Genomic DNA, 17,446 nt, shown 5'->3' on the forward strand with positions numbered 1-17,446 from the left:
GACCCAGGAAACAGGTTGCAGGCACCAAATGGTTAGAACAAAAAAATGGCAACTTTCTAAAAGTAAAAAGAACGATTGATGGACAGAATGCAGAACAATGTTATACATTCACCCCAGTACAGAGATCTGGGCCTTAATCCATCGTTTTTTTGCTCCCCATGCCATTCCAGTTTGAACCCAGCCATATGCAAATCAGTCTTGACCCTGCGCCCAATGGGAACAGTCCAGCCTGAAACTCTAGGCCAGGTCCACCCTGGACGGGAACCAGCATCCTAGGACCGGTTTCGAGGATTCACCCCTCCTTAGCCAGGATAGCTTGACACCAGTGGTATGGAGAGCATGGGACCCACGTCTGAGCATACCCATCCCTCTCGGAGTGACAAATGCAAGTTCTGGGCCTAAATCCATCATTTTTTGCTTCTCATGCCATTCCAGTTTGAACCCAGCCATAAGTAAATCAGTCTTGACCCTGCACCCAATGGGAACAGTCCTGTCTGAACTGCCAGGTCAGGTCCTCCTCCTGGCTGATGAGGGGTGTTACCCCTAAACTGGTCCCAGGATGTTTGTTTCCGGTCCAGGGAAGACATGACTTGGCAGTTCGGGCTGGACTGTTCCCATGAGGCACAGTGTGAAGAGTGATTTGCATATAGCTGTGTCTGAAATGAGGTGGCGAAGTGAGCTACAGAACGATGATGGATTCAACTCAGATCTGTGACGGGGTGAGTGTCTGAAAAGTTTCAGCACTCCGTCCATCATCTCCTTGTGCTAACTTTCTAAAAGTGGCATTTTTAGAATTGTGACTTAAAATAGGAATTTACCATCAAAGAGGGTTTCTTTAGAGATCAAACTTGATATTCTTGCTTGCTTCCAATCAAAAGTTATCACTTATTAAATGTAATAAGCATGGCCACTGGAATTATGGGATTCTGCAGGTGTTTTTTCCCCTGCATAATTATGGATTTGCCACATGATCCGTCATCTGCTGCATAATGCAGGAGGTTTCAACCGAAAAAATTGCTTCTAGCTCAAATGGATCAAAAGTTACAAATAACATGTTGACATGGGTTCATAGGCAGTGTAAGGCCCTTTACAAAGGTTAACTGGTCATGTTTCTGCTTTATTCTGTAATTGGTTGCTAAACAGGTATAAATGAGGAGCAGTATTTACCCTGACAGTATGACCATGTGTAAAAATTACAAGATAATGAAGTAATAGTATGTAAAAACATGCAGCATTAGGCTGCATAATTTGCATTTTCTTGCTACATAATTTAGTCAACCCTACTGCATAATTTGGTGTTCCCCTGCTGTGAAATCCATGAGCCCTGGTAATAATGTAACCTAAGGTTATCCTCTGGGAGAGGTAGGCTTTGCAGTAGGGAAAACGAATTTGAGTGTTTTTCCCTACCAGGACAGGAGAAAATTAAAAGAATATGTCCAACTTTTTAAGTTCACTGCACCCTTTCCTATTGTTTGTTTACGGTCTATGCTAGGAGTGAAGTATATATATAAAAAGGAAGGTTTAGACCTGGTAAAAGGTTTATTTTGCTAGGTCGAAATTGCAGGTTAAAACTGCACACACAGTATGCTATGTACTCACTTGCAATCAAGCACCAGAACCAACATCCTGTAAGACCCCTGAGGCCAGTGAGCATGGACAAGAGTGTGCAGAGAACATGTCAGAATAAAAGAGCTCTGCTGCTTTACTCTGCCACTACCACCATAACTCCATGTGCTTACAAAAATAATATTTAGAGAAGCATCCCCCTCAACTGAATGTCATGTTATTTAAATTTGTAAGGCGCACAGCTACCCCGCGGGGTTTCCCAGCGCCAACAGGTAGGTAAAAGAAGAATAAATAGGGAGTTACTGGTTGAATAACGTCTTCACTTGTCTACGGAAACTACTAAGGACAGTTTCCTCTAGTATAAAGATAGGAAGAGAGTTCCACAGGGAGGGTCCCAAAAAAGAAAAGGTCCTACTGCCCTTCCTGGTAAGTGGCATGTGGCTGTGAATAGCTTGGCCTGGGAGAGGAAAATAACACTCTACCCCTCTCTGGGACGATGATGTCTTTGGCAACCTCAGAAACACTAAGGGCTTCGATCGATGGGATTTGATCGGCATCTCTAAGGTTGGAGATCTGGGGAAGATGGGAGAAATAATCACCTTTTCCAAAATTGCAAAGGGAGTACGACCTTGCCAACACTGAATATTTCAGATACATACAGATTAAACACACACTACAGATGGCAATAGTTAGGGGAGAGACGCCACCAGAATCCTCCCCGCTAGAAGACAGAATCCTAGACGAGTACGTGATAGAGAAAGCCATTACTTTCCCCTATGAGAAACAAATCAATAATCTATCTGATCCCCTTCGTCGGCTTCGATCTAAATGGGAACATGACGTGGCAGGCTAGAAGACGGGGAGTGGCTTGAGGCACTGGCTTCCCCCAAGGAGGTAGCTATCTCATCTAGATTGAGACTGATACAACTGAAGGTGCTTCGCAGAATCTATCTTGTGGGCTCAGTAATGGTAAAGATGGGCTATAGAATGGAACCAGGATGCATGAGAAGGTGTGGACAGGAGGGAACCTTCGTACATATACTCTGGGAATGTACATATATACAGACGTACTGGTCTGATGTAACAAAATGTATGGCAGAATTGACAGGATGTGAGATTGACAACAATATAAAGTTGTGCCTCCTGAATATATGGGGCCTTACTGACCTAAACACCAAAGAAAGAATATGGGTGGCTCTTGGTACGATAATTGCAAAATGCAATGTTGCAAGATTGTGGAGGGCGCAGGAGCCACCGTCCCTAACAGCGTGGGAGAGAGATATTGATTGGTGCATGCTGACAGAGAGGACAGTGTATGAATATAGAGGGTGTCCCAAGAAGTGGTCACAGATTTTGGAAAAGTGGAATAATTACAGGGGGGGAATATGTGAGCCCCTGCAGCAAAGACATGGGTAAGATCCAGTGTAGACCAACAGCTCAACTTGTTAAATGTCTTACCTCCATGATATCGACGGGCTCTGTAATCTATGTGGGAAAGTTAACAGAATTAATGCATTCTTGATAGCTAATGTTTGTAAAGTGTCTGCTCTTGTCATCAATAAAAAGAAATATATAAAAAAAAGAAATTCTGGAGATAACGAATTTAGCCTGTCCAGAAGAACGCAAAAGACGCGGAGGTGTGTACAGCTGGCTTGAAGATTGCAAGTATTGTCGGGCTGTTCCAGATTTATTTTTAAACATAAAGCCCAAGGTTTTAAATTTAATACGGTTCTCCACTTTAAGCCAGTGTAGTTTGCGAAGAGAGTCGGTAGCTGATACCATCCTGGGTACCTGACACAGCAGCCTAGCATCTGCATTTTGCACCACCTGAAGCCTTTGTATTATGGTGTTATTAGAGCCTAAGTATAGAACGTTGCAGTAGTCAATCCAAGACGTAATCAAGGCCTGAACAACAGTTCATTGAACAGAGAGGGGTATCATCCACAACATTTTCTTCAACCATCTCAGAATGGTAAAGCAGGTTGCAGCCCCCCTAGTGATTTGTTGTTTCATTGACAGGTGGTCGTCAATGATGATACCCAGGTTGCGAATTTGATGTACCGACTGGGGTAGAGTGCCACATTTTAGTGGGCCAGTGTTGGGATCCCCAGAGGTCTTGCTCTTTTCCTAAGATCATAACTTTATCTCAAATTAGTCTGAGTAAGTTGTTTTGCATCCATGATGCAATTTTTCTCAGACCTACCTGGAGAGCAGATAAATCAGATCCCTTGGATGAAGTAATGGAAAAGATTATCTTCGTGTCGTCAGCATAGGAGAAAAGGGATAACCCCGCCTCTTCGGCAATATATGCCAGTGGGCAAACATAGACATTGAACAGCAAGGTTCTCAGTACCGAGCCCTGGGGTACTCCATAAGGAGATCGATGGATATTAGAGCTTGCTGAGGTAGAGAAAACCTGAAAAGTTTGCTCAGCTAGGAAAGAGCGAAACCATTGTAAGGCTAAGCCTCCAAGGCCTAAGGAATGCAAGGCTTTCAGCAGTGCCGTGTGAGGCACCGTGTTGAAAGCGGCACTGAGATCAAGTAAAATGAGGGCCACCGTATCACCGTGGTCCAAATGCTGTCTCAATATTTAGGTAACACCAAGTAAAGTAGATTCCGTGGAGAATCCCGCTCTACAACCAGACTGAGAGGGATGAAGAAAATTTTGAGACTCAACTAAAGAAGTCAGCTGGGATTTGACATGTTTTTCAAGGAGCTTGGAGAAAACCGGGAGCAGAGAAATAGGACGGAAACTTGATGGCATAGAAGGTTCGCATTAGGTTTCTTTAAAAGAGGGAGCACCATTGTGAGAAGGTGGCTTGGTATATGCTGTCCACTTATTAAAGTGGGCACCCTGTACCAATCCACACAACCCTTATGATGTATGAGGTCAAAGATAACCTTCATGAAAGCTATCCTAGTGTTCGCTATGGAGAGCAGCCTTCAGGCTTAATCTTGACGGAATGTAAAGCAGCTTGTTTTACCAGAATATCACCTCCTGAATGATTAAATGAAGGAGAACCACAAAGTAGTTATATAAAAATATTTATTTATTAATTATAACACTCTCTACTATCCTATACACGAGGATAGAACACAAAGCACACAATACTGGATCAATAGAACAGTTGTAAGTAGCACAATACACAGCGGGCTCCAGGGGGAGACCGAACCACATACTAAAATAGTGGTATAACAATCACGACTTGACTAGACACAGTGCCTAGTGCACGTAGAATCGCTGGGACCCCAAGGAACCACCCAAGGTTATGGACAAAGGAGACCCACAGAGGATGGGTGCAGTGAGGAATCAGGACTGTGTGCTCCGTACAACTCTAAGGGAAAGTCGTGGTTGCAAAATTAAAGTTTAAGGACCCTTCAAGGAGGACTTCAAGCAAACCCTTCGGAAATTAAGGGTGCCTATGGGACTGTGGCCCCCCTTGATGCACCCCAAATAAAAGTGTTACACATGTAAAGCACACAAATGCCCCAGGGGCATGTGCGCTACAAGGCCCTTTAAAAAATGCATTTTGGTGCATTTTTTAAAATTGCACATGGTTACCGTCGACTTGGAGTTGATGGTAGTAGCATTTCCTAACTGCACATATTGCATTTAGGAAGTGCTATGTACATGTGCTTAAGAAATAGCAAATAGGAAATCCTTGTTTGCGATTTCCTATTTAGGGAATTGCAAAATGATATTTCTACTAGATAGAAATCACATTTTACGACCGATTTTAGGACTTTGTACATATTGGAAGGCAGTATTGCAGTTCTTACCGGACCGAAATTACAATTCAGTCTGTTAAGAAATGCATTTTCCTTTCGTACATTAGGACCTTAGTGATTTAGTGCAGAATTCTTATGAGAGAACAGACGTTAGATATTCACGCTTTTGCTCTGCACATGGCCCTGGCCAATATATTACTGTTTTTATGGCTTTATAGTGCTTAAGGGGTAGGCTAAAGGTGCAATGTCAAGTAATAGCTTATTTGGTAGCTTTGGAATTTCAAGTACATGTACCCATTATATGGAAAAACTGTATGAAATATATCCATTGTTTTTTAGGATACTTTTTTTCGACATATAAACAAGGATAAAGAAGCAAATGAAACATCGTTTTGCCTAATTCGAATGTCTCACAGCATCTAGTATTATTCACAATACACTTGGGGGCATGTTCTCAAGAACGTGTGATAACCATCGCAACAGTAACTTAACGCAGCTTCCAACATCGCAGTCTATCTCGGGAAAATTACACCGTGTTAACGAAGCATTCTCCACATGGCAGTACCATGCGATAGTCATCAGATAACACGTCAAATGACCACGTTAAAATCAACACCACTCCGCAAAAATGCGAAATGTGAACACAATAAACCCTGCGATGAGGCCAATCGTGGTACAAAAAGCACCGAAAACCAGTGACCGGCCTGCAAATCCCACGTGTCTAGCGGGAAAATGCACCATAAAAACAGAGTAAGTAAATGGTGAAATGACAACGTGCGAGCACAACCCCACAGCTGTGACGCAGAACAAATTACCATTGTCCAAATCAGATAGGCATTTCCCCACAAACAGCCACAATGCACATTGACATGCATTCAGTATGTAACCTGCGCCAATGCGGAAACAAACATGGTACACACTGTGAAACCGCATCACCCCCTCACATTGCAGAGGGACAAATAACACCCCCTGCACACCGACGTGCCATGTCCATGACCAAACAAGAATGAAAGCACGGACTAATGTAGGGGCAGTGACTCCCCCTTACGTACATGTTGCCCATGTCGTGGGACTTGAGTCACAGGGTGCATCCCTGCATCATGGCAGCACATATCGGAGCACAAAAGAATCCCTGTTGTCACCTGTAGGCCACAACTGACAGCAAAATGGAATGATTTGGGACACATGTGAAACGCCGAAGAGTGGGATACCGTAACAACTGTGACACACAGAACTGGCAGTTCGAATACGTGACACCATAAACAGCCTCACTGCACAGAGGTGACACACCCACAATCCATCAACAAATCCCTCAATTGACAGCACAACATGGCGCACCCACACTTGTCTGAGTGAAGTGCCTGTACAGATGAGTGACATGCACGCAGGGAATGTGTATCGGAATGCTTTTATTAGCACATGCAGTGCATGTGGTGATATTGATGTAATATGTGTGACTAAGTGATTCCTGTATGACATGTACTGCGTGTTGCAAATGAGCTGCATCAATGTGTAGTACGTAGCCTCACTGCTGCACCCCCCCTCAGCACATTCACATGTGTGCGCAGCACGATTACATCACATGCACCCCTACGGCACACCATTGACATGCCTGTCTGCGCATGTCTACAAACCTGAGTACAACACAGTGATGATGCTGCGCAGAATGTGGCCGGCCACGTGTGTGTAGGCCCATTGCAAGGACAGGGCTAAAACAGATCACCTGCCTGGCTAAACTTGACATGCAGTTGAGGGGACATCTTTGGCTCATGCTGCGCTAATAGCGACTGACACAACAGTTGGCATGTGTGATCCCTGACCCCGAGTGGGCATGCCCTCCCCCATGTACCCCTTCGGCCGACCACGCACACCGGGGACATGCCACATAGCAACATTGTTGATTGCATGATGGGTGGCACAGACACTACAACAGAGACACACACATCAGCCACATCCTTGGCAAGGCCCACACTGAACCACACCCAGATACACGTGTGGAGGAGCCACACCCCTACGCAGTACTGTTGTATGCCTGTCCACCCCGCTTACGCTCACATGAAGATACGATATTGTTACATGTCCCAGGTCTACACCACTGCCGGCGATGACATGGTTGCACACGCTGTACACAGCACAATGTAATGTGGAATGGCCCCAGTCCCACATGCATATATAATGACCACACAGACACACAGAGTGAGTTTTTGGGACTGGCTACAGGCACGTGCACCTGGCCCCTTTTATTGCCAGGGTCACATCTCCAGTGACACCTGTGCTGGATGGGTGTTGGGTAGTGTAAGCCACCACTCAGGGGTTGGTTGGTGCTAGCAAAAAACACAACAGTGAGCAGACAATCAGCAGTACAAGGTATGGATATCATGGGTCCCTGACTTGAGCAGCACAGAGTTTGTGGCCCCGGGTGCACAGCGGCCAGCACAGGCACATCGCTATGGGACGGTGACTGGCGATGCACGGAGGTAGGGCCATGCGAGCTGAGCGTGTACTCGTCGATGTCCAAGGGGAATGTCGCAGAGGGTTGCGGGGAACAGTGGAAGGTGTCCCTCCAGGGTATGATGCAGAGGGCAGAAGCAAGCAGGAACAGGCAAATTGAGGAGTTGAATGCTACAGACTCCACTTTTCCACCTTGCCAGTATCAGCTACATGTAGAGGAAGGCAACCTCCAGTCCATGGGCCCAGACGTCACAGACGTACAGACAGATATCGACCATGAATTTCAGGGCACACACACAGGGGCAACAGAGCTGGAAGGGGATGCAGTATGCGAGGAGGCCTGTACAATGACATGGACTCTGCCATGTAGAGGGCAAGACTCATTTCCAAATGTGTGACCGACTAGTCCGCTGTGTATGCCGGTGGAGTACGTCAACAAGAAAGTGGTACTGCGGGCCTGTGTCGCGGAGGCCGTGATGGTCTCAGGAGGCTGCAAAGGTCGCGGGCCTCGGGCTTGGAGCTTGCACCGGCACGTGGTGGGCCCTGTTCGACACACGCCGGGGTCGTCAGCTGGGCATTGAGGCCTGGGTTCCCAGGGGCGGGCAGGACTGGTTCGGGAACCAGCTGCCTGGGGTGCATCAGGCCCACAGGATCACAGGCAACACCACTGACGGTGACGGCGTTGGCCTTGTGGCGGGGCGAGAGGCCCCGCCCTGGCAGAGATGTTGGGCATTCCGGAAGAGAACCACGCCCAGAGCTATGTGCATTTTATTCACACCCCTACGCTGGCCTGGCGTAAGCCGGGCCAGCCCACTCCGCTAACGCTTACAAGGGGAACGTAAGAAGCTACATTTCCACGATCTTCCCCACTGGCTGGGGTGACAAGGTTGCGTCCACTGTCCACTACACTCCATACACCAGCAGTGTGTGTCAACATGGATATGTGTGTGGTCTGCATACGGCAGTCTGCCCATCACATCCACACCACACTTGGCATTGTGTACATGCTTATCAATGGGTCACTTGCCTCCTTCGCACATGCCTGGTTCCCACCTCTTCCCATAATCTGCTTTGTGTGGCTGAGGTGCCATGCCGTTGATGGCTTGTGTACATGGCTAGCCCAGGTTACCACAGTAAGTTGTGCTGTCATGTCTGGTAGGTGGGCATGTTGTTTGGCATGTTGTATGTGAGTTTGTAACATGTGCATCTCCAGAGTTGTGAGTTGCATGATTGTGGAGTTGAGGTGTGTGGTGTGTTCATTTGGTACTTACCAACGAGCAGAGCATTACCGTAGGTGCCATCCTGGAAGCACCGGTTGATGATAGACTGTCGGAAGATGTATGAGTCATGCACATTGCCTGGGTAGTTGGCGACGAGATTGGTGAAGAGTTCCCGGTGGTCCACTTTTGCTTGCACATTGATGGAATGCGTGTGCTTTCTGTTGCGGTAATTGTGTGCAGTGTTGGCAGGGGGCACAAGTAGGACATGTGTGCAGTCTATTGCCCCCAACACGTGCGGGAATGCAGCTATGGCGTAGAAGTATTGCTTGGTCTCCAGCTGTTCCTGCGCAGTGTGGGGGAAGTGTAGGTACTGGGGTACCAAGCTGATGATGGCATCCAGGACAGGTTTGAGGAACTTTGATGGGGCTGGCTGTGAGACCCCTCCGACTCTGGCGGTTGTTGGTTGAAATGTCCCAGAGGCCAACAGGTGCAGCACAGCCAGCAGCTTTGTCTGAGGTGGGATGTTGGTTATTCGCTGTGTTGGTACCGTCAGCCTGTGGGCAATGATGTTCAGGATGCAGACGATGGTTGTCCTTTTGAGCCTGTAGTGGTCAATGACATTCTCTGGTGTTAAGTCTGTGAGCCTGGTGCGTTTTCTGAAGGTCCACGGTCTGTGTCTGCGCTGCCTCTGTGGTGGTCCGGGGGGGTGCGGGGGTATGCCGGGGGGGTGGTGGCGGTGGGTGTTGTGGGTCTGTTGGGGCTCCGAGCTGCATGATCAGTAGCTCCATGGCATCTGTTGTTCTTCAGGTGTGGCTGTGGGCTGTGCTCCCTTTTCTGGTGCCGGCTGCCGTCCGGCTTTGCACCAGGTCAGAGCAGGTGTTAATTTTCTGCTGCTAACGCGCCTTATCGCATGTTTCGTGGTCTTTCGCCAATCTGGCTGGTCATTGAGAATGTTGCGGGGTGGTGTTGTCGCTGCTTTATGCACGGGAATGTCTACTAGGCATCTCATTAGCGATAGTTGCCGGGGTCATCTGTGGCGATGTTTTTTGCGGCGGCTATCGCAGGTAAACTGGTGCTATGGTCTGTTAGCACCAGCTTGTGAATGGGGTGATAAATTTATCGCAACTTTGGCTGTGTTAAAGTGCTGTTAACTCAGTGATAGCTCCTTCAGTAGGAAGGGATGTGCAAATGGTACAAAAGGACAAGTAAGGCATCGCTGCGGTTACATCTGGCGACCCCCTACTTGACATCTACGGTGCAGGGTTTTAGCCCTCCCCACCCTGCCAGTGGTGTTAGGACAATTTTCAGAGTGGAGGTGCCTCCATCAATGTTACATCACTGATGGCATAGGACTAAAAAAGCCAAGCTTTATACAAAGATCGAATATATCAAATGAGCCGTACCCATCCAGCAGGAGAGTGGTAAATGTGTGGTATGTAGACAGTGGTACATCTTGGAGTAGACTGTTGAAAATGTATTACTAAAGCATGGTGTGGTAGCACCCTCATTTACATACTGCACAGTTTCCAAAAATTGCTTCAAATTTTGCAAGTAAAGTGTCTTGATTTGTTTTGATGCTATAAAAATATTTGTTTCCATAACACTTCAGACTTACCAAAACATGTGCTTCATTTGTCCTTTTGTGACTGCTGACATATTTTGAAATACTTGTAAAGTTCATTTACATATATTTACATTATGTTGTGTTTTGGGGAAAAAACTGACATCCTACAAACTTTCCTTTCACACTCCTTGTACCCCAGCAAGATTGTCAGATAGTTCACTTACAAAATCCTGTAACTTTGCAGTCAGAGAAAGAAACATAAGAAACAATCTCTAAGGTAAAAGAGTAAGCAAGCAATTTGTCAGAAGACTTAGTCCAAATTTGAATTCTGTTTTTGAATGCAGAGGGAATGTGCCAAATTCAAAACAACATGTAAAAGTATTTTATTGTTCATTCACCTTCTGAACTGCAGCAAAGTTATACTTGGGGTGCTGCAGCCCTCCTCCACCTCCCACACCCATGCACACCTGCTTCCAGCGCCCATGCAACCTCTTCCCACCTCAGGGATCTCCAATTAACCACCAGCTCTGTATGTTTGCAACCATGCTGTCTGCCCTTCAACGCTCTGCAGTGCTTAATTTGAACCGGTGGTTTCCAGTGCTTGGCACCGGCCCTTAATTTCCAGCACCGCCACTTATGACAGTCTACACATGGTGCACTGTCATTCGAATTTAGAGATAAAGACAACAGCTGTTTATTAATTCAATACACAATAATACATTACTAATACCTAGCACCCAGACTGTTTTTACAGCTTTGCAGGCATGGAATTGTCACACTTTTAGGAGTGTGATGATTAGTAGTGTGTTGGGGCTGTCAGTGGCAAGTTATCAGAGACAGCGGTCCCTTTCAAGAAAAAAAACATACATATAACCACAATAGTATAATCAGGATTGGGTCTGCTCTTGTCCGAATAGATAATTTTTAGGATTTATTTTCAAAAATTAAAGCATAAACATTACAAAAACATAAAGTGAGCAGGACGTGATGGGGTTTCTGGAAATCAACAGATTTCCTTACCTCAGGCATAAAACTTAAAAGTGCCTTATTGGTGAAAACAGGAAATAACAACAGTCACGATAACAAAAACATCTTGTGGTCCACATGAATCTCAAATAAAAGTAGGAGTTAAGACGTGGTTGTCGTCGACGTTTCGATCCCCAACAACGGTTATGGGATCATCATCAGGACTAAACAATCAAAAAATGCCTGGGAAGTTGCCTGGATAAGGCAGGGGAGAGGTGTAAGGAGAAAGGGGAGGGGGAGAGAAGAGTGAAAAGAAGGGGTGGGGGAAAGGAAGGGGAGAAAAGGGGGGGAAGAAGGAAGGAATTAGTAAGGAGTTAGGCAACTGGATGGAATAACGCGCTTACACCATTGTGCGTAAAATAAGGGTAAAGTGGCAGATGACATACTAGAGACCCCGAGTGGTGGTATACATGTAAACCAGTGAAAACTTGTTATGGCGAGATGAACCTAATCGCATCTGCGGTCCGAAATTAGCACTTAATTAATCGCAAGAGGGGGAGTAAGGTGCTTACTATGAGGAAGGGAACAGTGTCCCAACCAAGGTTGAAGGTTCAGCATGTCCTGGAATTAGCCGGGTGGACTACAGAGATAAGTCGCGAGGCGAGGAACAATAGCCCATCGAGGGGGGCTGGAACGAGCGTGCCAGAGGTCCAAATAGATCTGGTGAATGGGAGGTGCAATTGGGAGTGAATAAGGTGGGGAAGGGAAGATTTGGAGTAAGGTCAGGATGGGAAGCGGAAGATCGCTTACCGGGCGGTGATTATAAGGGAGAGCACGGTCTTCCCCCACTGGATCCGTGGTAGGTATGAGATGGATGCCGGTAGTGCGAGATTGCTGCAAGATAAGAACAATGTGTGTAAGGAGTAATATAGGGCTGAGTGGGCTGATGAACCAGTGACGCGGTAGCTGGGGGTGCTCACCACCTAAGCATCCATGAGTACGAGATCAGGCGGTCGGTCCGGACAAGTCGAGGGCCTGGAATATTATTAATATTAGATGCATTATTAATATTAGATGCATGGCACAACTGAAAGACATATTGTTATTTTTTTTTAAATCAGTACTAACACTGCCACAGTAATAAATGTTTTTTTCCATCATTTAAAAATGTTATTACAAGCATATGGCAGTCATATTTATATGGGTGCATGTTTTCTTTTTGTCCATTTTTTGTTTTGCGGGTATACTTGCAAAAAATGTTGTAGAAAATAAATACGACCATGCACATGTGTCAAAGCCAGAACTAATACCTTTGTTAAAGTTTGTTAAACCTGGGAGGCATAAAAGGTTCTCAACAATAAAATGTAATTCTATAAGATCAACTGTGGGGCTGGAATAAGAGAGATCTTGGTTGTTATTGCTTTACACTAGACTCACATTTAATGGCATTATTCAAGGTTACAGCAAAACTACCGACGTCCCACCCTCCCAAGACCTCTGCAACTAACTCAGCTCCTTCTTCTACCACAAGATCAAAACGCTCTATGACAACCTCGACGATCAAGACCATGGTACCGACCCAAGACACCCCATCAGCGACGCCATGCAGCCGACCATCCTCACCTGGAACCCTCTCACCACAGCAGACACCGCAAAGACTATGAAAAGCATCCACTGACCCCTGCCCACCGCAACATCTTTCACAGGACCGCCATCGCACCTGAACTACGACGAACGGTCAACTGCTTCCTCGAGACCGCCACATTCCCCGATGACTTGAAATGCGCCGACCTGACAGACCTCAAGAAATTCAGGCCCATCACTCTTCTCCCCTTTGCCACCAAAGTCGTTGAGAAAGTCGCCAACACCCAGCTAGCGCACTTCATAGAAACCAACAACATCCTCAACACCTCTCAATCCAGATTCCGCAGCAACCACAGCCCCCCGAGACCGCCCTCATAGCGGCCACCGATGACATCCGCTCCCTCCTCGACTAAGGAGGTACTCCTAGACCTCTCAGCAGCCTTCGACACTGACACCGCACACTAGCCACCAGACTCCATGACGCCGGCATTCAGGGAACTGCCTTTGACTGGATTCGAGCTTTCCTCTCAGGCAGAACACAAAGAATAAGACTCCCACCCTTCCTCTCCAAACCTAGAGAGATCAGATAGGGAGTACCCCAAGGATCCTCCCTCAGACCCACGTTCTTCAACGTCTACATGACCCCCCTCGCAACCATTGTCAGAAAACACAAACTCAACATAGTCTCATATGCCGATGACACCCAGCTCCTCCACTCCCTCACCAAGGAACCCGACATCCAGGGCACAGTTTCCAAGGAGGGATGAAGGACGTCGCAACCTGGATGAGCAGCAGCTGCCTGAAGCTCAACTCAGAGAAAACAGAGGTCCTCATCCTCAGCTCCACTCCCTCCGCATGGGACAACACCTGGTGGCCCCCCGCCCCTAGAAATCCACCCACCCCTACCGACCAAGCTTGCAGCCTCTGCATCATACTCGACTCTTCGCTCACCATGAACCGCCAGATCAACGTCGTGTCCTCCACATGCTTCAACACCCTCCGCATACTCCGCAAGACCTTCAAATGGATCCCCCCCGACTCCAGGAATACCGTCACCCACGCACTCATCACCAGCAGACTGGACTACGGAAACGCGCTCAACGCCGGAATCAACAAAACACTCCTCCGCAAACTCCAGACCGTCCAGAACACCGCAGCCAGACTCGTCCTCGACATCCCACGACATGACCACATCACCCAACACCTCCGCGACCTCCACTGGCTCCCCGTAGAAAAAAGAATAACCTTCAAACAGCTCACACACGCCTACAAAGCCCTCCACAACACTGTATCCCAATACCTCAATGAAAGAATCTCCTTCCACACCTCCAAGAGAAACTGCTCTGCCGACCTAGCCCTGGCCACGGTCCCCCGCATCCAGAGGTCCAGAGCGGGTGGCAGATCCTTCTCCTATATTGTGGTCAAGACCTGGAACCAACTCCCCCTCCACATCAGACAAAGCCCTACACTGCACCTATTCAGAAAGGATCTCAAAACCTGGCTCTTCGGATGACCACGGAGCTGCTCGAACCCCACCCCTCCCCCCCCCCAGTGCCTTGAGACCCTCACGGGTGAGCAGTGCGCTTGAAAATCCTGATTGATTGATTGATTAATTGATTGTATGGCGGTCATTTGGGGTAGCCAGGGGTCGCAGCCATAGCACTGCCTTTGCGACAGCTGGTCTCTGAGGTGGCAAATTCAGTGCCAGGAACACAGGGGCATCTGGGGCCCCACTCTCTTTATTTCCTGTCTATTTTTTATTACACTACTAGTGAATATATAAAATATATTATTCAGTGATAGTGTTATAAAAATGGAGTACCATAAGCTGCAATATGCCCTTCCATGGCAGCTGAGAATGCTTTTCAATGTATGATGTGTGTGTGCTTACGGGTGAGAGTGTGTTCATGTGTGAGAGTGTATATGTGTTTAATTTGTGTGTATGTGTAAGTATGTGTGTGTACTGAGTGAAGGTGGAGGTCAAACGGCGAGTGATGTCACTTCCGCTGCCCCTGGCATTTCGGTGAATTGACGTCCAGAGTTATTTGTGAACATGATTCCACGTCAGATGTACAAGGCTTAGAAAGTTCCCAGTGCCACGAAGGCCCCCTTCCAGGCGCGCAACACCCATTGGGTTCACCGGACTTCAGCCCCCTCCCCCCCCCCGTCGTGTGTGTCAGCCCGGCTGAGACAGCCTCGCGGGCTGGCGTCGGTCTAATTGCAGCCGGACCCGAGTACTCCACGGGTCTTTAAAAGACCATTTACTCGTTAATGAGGCTTTTGTTGTGGTTTCACTCCTTCTTACAGCCACTCTGCCTATGGCTCAAAGACTTAGCCCCCCCCCGAAATCTTTTTCAGCCCCCCCCCCCGAAATCTTTTTCAGCCCCCCCCCCCCCGAAATTTGGCTCTAGTTGCCCGCCTGCCCCCTTCCCTCAGTCCTGCCATCCCCACCCACTGCTCCGAGCCGGCTGGGACTTGCAGGCACGATACACCTGTTATAAGCATTGCCTGCAAGTTCGTGTGTCTGCAGAACGTTCTAAATCTGCACCCCAAAACCTACAAGCTTTCATGGGTGCGGATTTACCACTTTCTGGAATTCACAAATGTTTTCAGGAGTACAGATAGAAACCTGTGACAGTTGCAGACTTCCTGGCATACTCTTGGAAATGGAAATCTTGTGAATTCCATTTTAGGATCAGCAGGTCTGTTCATGTGTAGCTCTGCAGACCACGTGCAAATGGACTGCTAACATTTTTCTCCCCAAGAAAGAATAATTTCCCTTATGCCCCTCGACTGCCCTTATCAGGAGTAAATCATTCAAGGTATGAAGAAAGTCGGGGAGGAGTTTGAGAATGTCCACCAACTTACGTCATTGTCAGTCCAGACATGGGACTTCCGCTGCTCTCCCACGTCTCAGTTCTGTACGTGCATGCATTTACATATGTGAGTAAGTCCTTTTACACTTTCTACAGCACCTCTTGGTGTATTAAGCCACTGACGCTTCACTTGTGAAAATGCCAGGCTTAGCTGTATGAACCAGGCCCCTGGAAACCACACATCCTGTAAGATGGCCCTGGAGATATATGTAAGGGCCAGTTGGCAGGGTCCCAGAAAATAGCTGGCTAGGAATATATTGTTTTCCTTCTTTTTTGGAGTTAATTGATTAATTTTGTGGATCTTTACAAGTATGTAACAGCACATTCCTGCCCGTCTGCAATACCCCCCGGGCCGCGTTTATTAATTTCTTCCCATCTGTACCTCTGATTTAAAGCTCACTCAGTAAACAAGGCAAATCTCCTCAATGGGGGCGGTTGTCTCATGAGACCCGTATCCGCCAGCATGAGACGCCTGCTGCCATTGGAGGAAAGTTCACTTAGGAGGCATTAGCGCTGGTTATTAGGCCTTCATGGAACAGAGGAGCTGGTAGAATAACTCTGCGCCGAGAGCATCATTATCCCCTGTAATAGTGCTGTATAATTCACTAATAATCATTAACTAATGATCCAGTTGAAGGCGGTAGTAACCAGAATGGATGGCCGCTGTCACGGTGCCTTGTGGGAGCGGGGGGACAGTGATGAATCCCCCTGCTAGGACTGTAATGGTTTGTGTCCTGGGATAACCCGGGATGGAAGCACTGGCAGCAGATTCTGCGGCTCTGGACAGCCCGGTGCCACTGCACCAGCACCGCACTTGGGGGCAGATTTACAAGCTCCTTGCGCCACTTGTGCGTCACTTTTTGCGACGTACGATGGCGCATTTTAGTGTCCCATATTTACAAGGACAAGAAAAGCCACCCTGCGTGACTTTTCCTGTTCTTATAAATATGGCCCCTTTGCATGTAGCACTTTGCGTGAAATGCCGCTGACCTAGGCACCCACAGGGGGCCACTAGAGAGGTCAGCGCTCTAGTGTCGCCTGGGCACCCTACACCCCTTCCTGCCCCCCTTTGGGGGCCGGGACTCCAGTTGGAGTCCCCCCCACTTCCTGCCTGGTCGTGACGCGAGGGGCATCACTTCCTGGGTGTCTTGGTCTTGGGGGAGGGTATATATCCGTCACCCCACCATGTTAGCGACCTCTTTGTCGCCGTGCATGCCGTGCACGGCAGCGCAGGGGGAAGCACAGAGATGCGACATATTGTTGTAAATATGTCGCATCACTGTGCTTTGAAAGTGACTCAGTGTGGCGCAGCCTAATGTCACTTTCCTGGTAAATCTGCCCCTTAGAGAGTTCAAAAGTGTGATGGGGTGGTCACGTCTGCGCCAAAATGGTATCCAAACTCAGTTAACGTGATTGATTTGCCCATGCAAAATGAGCCCTGTTTTCCGAATTTTCGTCTTGTTTAGGGGAAGCCTCATATATCTCATCTT

This window comes from Triturus cristatus, chromosome 4_2 (assembly GCF_964204655.1).
Source record: "Triturus cristatus chromosome 4_2, aTriCri1.1, whole genome shotgun sequence".
Lineage (NCBI taxonomy): Eukaryota > Metazoa > Chordata > Amphibia > Caudata > Salamandridae > Triturus > Triturus cristatus.